Consider the following 8,941-nt stretch of genomic DNA (forward strand, 5'->3'; position numbering starts at 1 on the left):
GGAAAGCCCGGCTCTCCAAGGGCAATAGGAATGCATCTCCTGACAAGGAATGTCTCTGCTGTGGGAGAGAATCTGGTCTAGGGTTCTTGTTCACTCCACCCAAAGAAACCCTGGTGGACTGATTCTGTCTTTTCTTCTCCCCCATCGTCCACACAGCTGCCGGGATGACGTGTCTCAGCGCAAACATTCCTCCAGGGCTCTCCCTGGGCCATGGTTGTTGTCCACCCCAAGGCCACACGGTCCTTTGACGTAATTACGGAGAGGGACTGAGAATACATACAGGCAGCAACCACTGTATATGGACTGGATAAATGCCCTCATGGGTCTTGCTCATGTGACTCTTCCTGAAAGGCTTACGTCTCTGCAAGATTCCGTTGGCCATGGCTTTCCTCTGGGTCCTTCAGCTATCTGGAAATAAACAAAGACCAACCAAATGAGAACAAGAAAAGGCTACTTATTCAGAGCTTTGCAAGACCCAGGTGGTGGGGGCTGACTCCCTTGCCTTTGGCAGAGGCTCTAAGGGAGGCAGAGAAGGAAAGCTCTGTGGTAGAAAGAAGAGAAGGTTAAGGTGTGCCCTGATCGCCGGCTGTTGGTTCGGGGAGGCTGGCTGGGGGCCAGTTGGAAGTAGAGACTTCTGTGATTACTTAGGGGTGTGTGTTTGGCTTTCTCTGGTTGGCCCCCAGTTGGCAGAAGGGGCAAAAATTAAGGGGAGCTGGCAGTGATTAAGCAAGTCCTGCTCATTTGGAGCCAACTGTTACAAAGGTTGCTAGAGAGAGTGGTCTCACGTCCTACACTCGGACTTACAGATGGCAGCCTGGCTTCCTGGGCTGGTTAGTGTAGACAGCGGGTTGGTCTCCTGGGCTGGATGCTACAGGTCGTGGGTCCGAATTCTATTTTCATATCTAGTCTGGCCATTGTCTGTTTGCATATTCAGTTTCTCATAATGAATACGTAAATACAGAAAGTCTTGGCTCTCACTTCATAAATATTTACATTGACTGACAGGTGACAGGTAGAGGTCATGCAGATCATATGCATTTATTTACTTACAAGTTTGAAATGAGTTGAGAGTGTGTGGTACTATCCATCTTAAACATCATGCACCATATGGAAAACGTCTTGATAGAGATCGTGTGTATTTCTGGACACTTATGTCTTCCTCTAATTATTTTTTATATATTTTGAGTATCTCTTTATGGAATCAAGAGTTGGAAAACTTTAAGAAAGGTAAAAATACATATGAAATCCATAAAACCATAGGCAAACTGATACTAAGGCAGAAGAGAGCTGATGTTAATCAGTGGTTCTCAAAGTGTGGTCCTTGGACCAGCTGCATCCGTGTTGCTCAGGAATTTGTGAGAGTAGGGTCCAGCAATCTGCTTTAACAAGTTCCCGGGGGGTTGCCTTGAAAACCATCAAATAAGATGGACACATCAGCCGGTCGCTTGATGACAATAGGTTATTGATAGAGAACATCGAAGACAGAGGAACAACCAGGAAAACAAGGGACAGGGTACAGCACAGACCTAATTAAATAAAAGAGAGAAGCACCTGGTGAAAACAGTCCATGAGCTGGTTCACTGTGGAAGTACGTAAGGCGGAGAGCCCACTGCATCGCGAGCATCACGACCAAAGGTGCTGGGGAGAAGGGTAACCCCACGAAATAGACGCAGTCATGTTTTATTTATAGCGTTGAGGAGTAGAGCGTATGTGTTGTTGGGTGCATCTATTTTTCAAATGTCTGCAGATTTGATTGGGCTGAACAAAGTACAAATTAATTTAAACGCATCGCTGAACTTACCATAACTTTTGCTGTGATGGGTTTTCTCAGACAATTTGCACTGAAACTATTGCCCTGAAATTTCTGAACGTTGAAATGGAGTCCCCATACGCCAAACGGTTATTATAGACCAGTGGCCTGTGGGATAAACTCTAAACGTATCTGCAACATCTGCCCCGGTGTGTTTTATGATCTAGCCTTCCTCTTCTTAACATGCTGGGTGCCCACCAACCCCGCATTCCATGTGTGGTCTTCCAGCCATATCCAATCATCTGACATTCTTGAAGATCAGCACATCTTCTTTGCTCCACTGGTGAACTCCTATGTATCCATTAAGACCCTGCTCAAATATCCCTCCCTCCAGGAACCCTCTCTCCAACTTCCTGTGGAAGCCTCCTGGCCTGTTTCCTTCCCCCCGTGGCACCCAGGACACACCTCCATCATGGCAGATACCCACACTAGGCTATAATGGTGTCTGCTTCCCAGTGAACGATGAGCTCCTCGCGTGAGGGCACCATGTTCTTTCCTTCTTTGTATGCACAAGGCCTCGCTTAATTCCCATCTCATAGCTAATGCTCAACAAATATTTGCTGTTTGTTTACCGCTCAGACAAATTATGCTTGTTATTTATTTAAAAGGTGTGCTTATCTGTTAAGTCGAACATAAAACAAATATTAGAGGGAATATCCTTTATGTATCTTTCGCGGCTAACCTGTGTGAAGTTGTTTGCAATACCAATGATGGATAAAATGAGAAAATAGGGCCAGTAAATTGGACATAGAAAACAGCAGCAACAATAAAATTGCAGAGCGGAAAGAGAAAATTAATGATGAGGAAATGTGACATTTAATTTTGAGCTTCCTGGCAGTCTAGGAGAAAGGGGAAATAATAGGTCATATATGTTGGTTTGGACAGTGAATTGTAGTAGTTCATCGAGAGAGATGGGTGATTTCAACCAGGAATTTACTGCGTAGGTTCCAGTGTGATGGTATGAAGAGGTGGGGTCTCTGGGGGACAATTAGGTCATGAGGGAATTAGTACCCTTAACAAAGGGACCCTACAGAGCTCCCAGCAGTCTGCAGCCCAGAAGAGGGCTCTCATCAGAACAAGTGGGTGCCCTGATCTTGGACTTCCAGCCTTCAGAACCCTTATGTAAGAAATAAATTTCCGTTGTTTATTTGCCATTCAGCTATGGTGCTTTGTTCTAGTAGCCCAATTGGATTAAGACTGGTGCCTTGGAGACATTTCCAGGAATTTGGTAAGACTGGGGTGCATGGGGAAGGGACAAGAGTAAGATGGACAAGGCAGGCAAGCAAGTGCTGGAACTCAAAGGATTGTGAATTACACCAAAGGACATTGGGTCTTGGGTTCCGCAGGCCAGGAAACGGGGAGCTAGGGAATAATTTAAATGGGGAAGTGATACAGATAAGTTATATGTTTCAAAGATGCAGAAAGGCTCCGTATGTCTCTCCTCCTTAGTCCCCCACCAGGACCCAGCTTTGCTCTGCAGTCAACACACACTGGTCCTAAATTTCTTTGCTATGAGGCCAAGCACTTTGAAAACACTGAAGCCTGAACTGACATCAATTATGTTGAAAGGGGGGAAAATTAATTAAAAGTTTTTGAAGGGCTCTATTCTGTATTCTTCTCTATTTTCATGTTATCAGCAACACTGCTTTTTCTTCCGGCTGGGAGTTATTACAGTATAACATTTTCATGTTGCTTGTAGGGTAATTATGTCAAATATATGGGAGATGATAAGCGGCAGTTTGTATTATTCTATGATTAATCTCCATACATTCTGGCATTTCAATCTGGCCTCAGAGGGCTGGATTTGCTAAACTCTGGTGCAGAAGGAGGATGTGGGGAATAGCTGGGAAGATTGGGTGGTTGACGCTGAGGTGATTCTGATTGATAATATCTCGGTTTCCCCCAAAGAACCCACCACCCCCAGGCTCCACTCCACGTTCTCGACAAGGCTCATTCAGCCCAATGCTTCTGAAGGGTGGTCTGCAGGCTGCCTGCATTGACCCACCAGGGATGCTTGGGTACAAGGAACACTCATCCCCTCTCCCCCAACCCATGGAATCCACATTTATAAGACCACCGACCTAGGAATCTGCATTTTCAACCACCCCACTCCCCACAAATCCTCCTTACGTCCTTAAAGTTTTTGAACAGCTGACCCAGATCACAGCAAATCGACTTGATCCTCTATAAACCCCAAATCAGATATGAAGGTTTTCCAAGGTGGTGTTGAAAGGAGGAGCCGACTTTGGGATCATAAACTGGTATGGATGCCCAGGGAGATCTTAGCATCTCCTCCTCTGGATTCCTTAAAAACAAAACAACAACAACAACAACAACCCCGAAGTGGATACAATTGTTTTGCAACCTACCCGTGGATAGGATAAGGCATCTCTTGTAGTGTCAGTAGAGGTTCTGGATGAGAAGTTTGAAAATAGGCCCTAACATTGCAACAGCATCTGGAGGTGAGAGGGGCTTGGCTTTTCTTCCTCCTTATTCAAGGCGCTCCTCCCTGGACAATCCTCACCGTCTCCACCAGGCAGGCTGAGCATGGATGGCTCTTCCCACTGGACGGAGCTGCCATCTTGCTACATTTCAACCCAACACTGGGGGGTTTTCTCTGATGACCCCCACGGTGTCCTGGCAGAAGCTGCCCAGTGCGGCAAACTCTGTGTTGGGCCACAGCACCTTGTCTCTTCGAGCCATCTCCATTGTGGCTACTACCCCCCCCTTCCTCCACAAAGTCTGGCCATTTGGGTCCTGTAGAATTCCAGAATCTCTCCAGTCCCCAAGTGGAACCCTTCTGCCAAGTTAACTTTGGCAAACTCCAGTAACACTGACAGGCAAGAAATATTGTGGACCATGTTGGGTTCTCTTTGGTCTATGATTTATTGATGGAGAGTATGAAATTTTCATTAAAACAGACTGCTGTTTCTCACTCATTTGTCACATTTTTAATTTATATTTTAAAACATTAATAAAACCGACACGATTAATTATTTTTTGAAATGTCAAATATATTGAAGATATATGGGACTGGTGGAACAGGGTTTCCTGTTAGGAGGGGGAGAATGTTTTAAGAAAGCAATGTTCTGGGTACACTGAGTCCTTTTCTCTCCCTGAATCCATGGTCAGCTTAATTGTCTCTGGATGTCATTGTCTACAAATACTTCCATTTTCTTTACCCTGAGGTGTTATTTGGAACCACCTGGGGTGGTCCTGGTTTATGTCTGTGCCCCTGGCATTACTACTAATGTCCCTTTCACACTTCCTGCTTGCATGACAAATTGTAGGGTATCCTGAGTCCGAAACCGAAGGGCTTTGGAGCTAGACATAAATGATGCATATTCTTGGAAGCTACTTCCCCTTTCCTTGGCCTGTGTCCTCATTTGCAAAGTGTAGGTAATAATAGCATTAATGTCATGATATTGTCATGAGTTTAGATGAGATAGTATAAGATGCCCAGCTCACTGCCTGGTATACAGCAGGTGATTCACTGATGGCGGCTGCCATCAAATTTGTGGTTACTCTCATCACTAGACCCTGCAGGGGGCTGGCCCGTGCTCAGCTCCCACCTCCCCGAGCCCTGCTCTCTCCTTTGTGGCCTCTCTCCAGCATCTCTGGACTTCATCCCATTATTGACTCTTTGGGTTCCATTACACCTTTCCCCGCCAACCCCAAGTCTTCTAGCTTTTTCTGAGTCATTCATTAAGTCCCCAACCTTGGAAAAGATAGATGTGACAATAACAGGAATGATAGCTGAGATTTTCTTGAGCACCTGCCGGTTGCTAGAATTCTTCCTCGTACTGTCTCTTCAAGACAGAACAGTCCAACGAGTTCGATGCAATTATTATCACCCCCATCCTACAGAAGAGCAAACGGAGGCCCAGGAGTGATGAACCTGGACTCCTGCAGTGGTGATTGGACCCCAGAGCTCCTGCTCCCCACAGAGTACATTCAACTTCTCCTAGCGAGATAAAGAATCTGGAAGCAGAGTTCCAACACAAACCCTGTTTTTCCAGAACACCTGCCCGTGGCCCCTGTGAATGCTGCTGTCTCAACCTCGACAGACCACAGATGCAGTGGAGGACTGCCTGGTGCTGGGCTCCACCTGCCCTACCCCATCCTCCCGTCCCCCTACTCCCTTCTCGGATGGAAATGATTCCTGAAGCCTGTGTGTTACAGATCCCGCCTTGGAATTCTGGACGGTACTGGCTGGAAGGATCTTGAGCGGAAGCAGCTCAGGGATTCTCAAACATCTGTTACCCCCGACATAAAAGGTGGGCATTGTTCACACAGGTGACACATTCCCATGATGATGCCCAGATGGTGACAAAAACCTCCAAACAGAGAAAGAAAGGAAGTAACTTTGAGAAGAATGATGTCTTGCAAATATGATATTTTAGTAATCAATGTATTTATTTTTTTCAGGCATTAAAGTTATTTGTTGAGTATTTACTGAGCTCTTTTTTATATTCCAGGTGCTTGGCTAGGGATTGAGGCTATAGTGATGAACTGTTTTTTACAGTCACAAATACAGACACTATAAATTGTGTAATTTAAACATAACACAGATTTATTCTATTAACATTATATATGAATATACCTACACACAGGGAAGTATGTAAAACATAGAAACACCACACCCACATGTCTTGTCTGGGTTTATATAATCATATGGTCCCAAATCCCATAGTTAGAATAGGGGATGCATGGCATGTCTGTGTCCTTCTTAGGTCCCTGCCCATTAGGTGTTCTTCTGGACACAACCAGCACTGTGGGTTCTTTGGATTCTCCTCCAGAACAAAATGTTTATATATTCTACCCCCTCCACCTTTTTCTTTCCTTTCTTCCTCCCTCCCTCTTCCTTCCTTCCTTCCTTCCTTCCTTCCTTCCTTCCTTCCTTCCTTCCTCCCTTCTCTTTCTTTCTTTCTTTCTTTCTTTCTTTCCTTTCTTTCTCTTTCTTTCTTTTATTTTTTTTACACATATGGGAGCAAAGTAAACAGTGTTCTAACCTTGCTTTTTCCACTTAACAACCAATCTTGGAGATTGCTCTGTATCCGTACCCAAAAAGCTTTTTTGTTCTTTTTACAGCTGCTTTTTTGGTAACTGTATGGATGTCGATGGTGAATTCCTAACAGTAAATCAATACAATGACAAACTTCTGCAGGGCTTTGTTGTAATGGAAAGACCTTCCTGGCATAGAATACAACAGGGTGGAGGAGAAAGATACATGATCACGCTTATGTAAGATTGAATCTACGTGTATATATGGATATCTATATGAACCGGGAAGAATGTTCATTAGGATAGTAGCATCAGTGTCTTCATCCGTCCGAGCTGCTACAACAAAGCCCCCATAGACTGGGTGACTTACAAACAACAGAAATTTATTCCTCACCATTCTAGAAGCCTGAAGTCCAAGATCAAGGTACTGGAAGATTCTGTCTGGTGAGGACCCACTTTCTGGTTTATGGATACAGTCTTCTGTCCATATCTTCACATGGCAGGAGGGGCAAGGGAACTCTCTGGGTCTCTTTTATTAGGGCACTGATCCCAACCATGAGGTGCCCTCCCCCACTGGGGGGGGGGATCAGCTCCCGGATGTCCACCTCCTAACACCATCACACTGTGGGGGGATGGTGTTGCCCAAGATCAAACCAGAGAGCCAGGACTAAGACCTGGGTTCTGCTCTTTGTAGCTCTGGGATGTCTTTGGTGCCATGTTCCATGCACCCCAAGAAGCTCGTAAATGATGACAGGGCTGTCTGTGCAACGAGCCTTCTGTACCTTCACCTTTATTTGACTTGATGAGAATTCTGCAGGAACCCCATTTGCAGGTGATAACCTCCCGTGAAGGATTCAGGGCAAGGGTGCATTCATCACAGAACTCCTAAGAGCAGTGCCTACAGCGCGGAAACCCTTTTTCCTTGACAAATGATATATTTCATTTATTTCCCATGATCTTCTCGCATTATTTCAATATTATTAATACTCGGCAAATATATTAAAAAAGTAATAAACTGGCAATTATGATTGTGCTACGGACCCCAAACTGCAATTATTCATTACGTTTCAATTATTAACTTCACTTCAAATGTCTTTCAGCAAAGATTGCAAAAGGAAAGAAAAAAATCTCAGTGAAGACCTGTACCCTGGTTCCTGGAAACCTGTGCTTCACTCTGACTTGACATTTCTCTGATTTATCTACTATCTCAGGGCTGAAGGAATCAAAATAATAACCAAACAAAAACAAACAAACAAAAAAAACCCACTTCCTCCCTATTTAATAAACAATAACCATCAACACCTTCTATTTATGGGTAGCTTATTAACCCTTATTAGGGCTTTAGTATCTATTATTGTATTTTATTTTTTAAAAACATCAATGAAAAGTGCAGGTCTGAAGTGGTCCTCAATTTACTGACTGGGGACACTGAGGCAGGAGGAAGCTCAGGGATGAGTGTTAGCAGACTCCCAGGTGGTGAGACTTCCCACAGCCCAGCACCCTCGTGACCACCTCCTCCTCCAACAACATCTTAGCGCCAGCCCCAGGTCATCCCCAAGACAAATCTCACCCTCAAAGCAGCCTATACCCTCCATCCCCACCGCCTCTCACATTTTCCCTGTAGGACAAGTGACGGTCATAAAGGATATGAAGAATTCCATTTTTAAAAAATAAGCAAATTGTATTAAATTTTAATGGTGGTCATTATGGGCCGGTTTGTCTCTGGTGCTCAGCGAGTCCTTCAGTCCCCTTTGAAGAGTTCCATTTGCGCAGACTAATTGTCTTCAATTTTGCCCGGCGTGTCCTCATCCCAGTCATCGGGACTGTGAAACCTTGTCCCCATCTGGGCAAAGCTCGATGATGTAGCACTTTGGCCTTTAAAATATGCATAATAAATATTTTAGATTTGCTGACGAATGACTTGTGCTCACGACAAGGTTGCCAAGTTTGCAGGGATGGAAGGAGGAGGAAGTTGAGAGAATCTCGAAATGAGAGCCACCTCGGGCTTCACAAAGAGGTGTGTTGAGGGGCTTTGTGTCAGCTGTCACTGTAGCAGGGTCACAGCCCACTTTCTGAAATGCTTGACTGCGTCCTCATCGTGGATGGGCAAGACTCACAGAGTAAACA

This window comes from Ursus maritimus, unplaced genomic scaffold, assembly GCF_017311325.1.
Source record: "Ursus maritimus isolate PB19 unplaced genomic scaffold, ASM1731132v1 scaffold_2, whole genome shotgun sequence".
Taxonomy (NCBI): domain Eukaryota; kingdom Metazoa; phylum Chordata; class Mammalia; order Carnivora; family Ursidae; genus Ursus; species Ursus maritimus.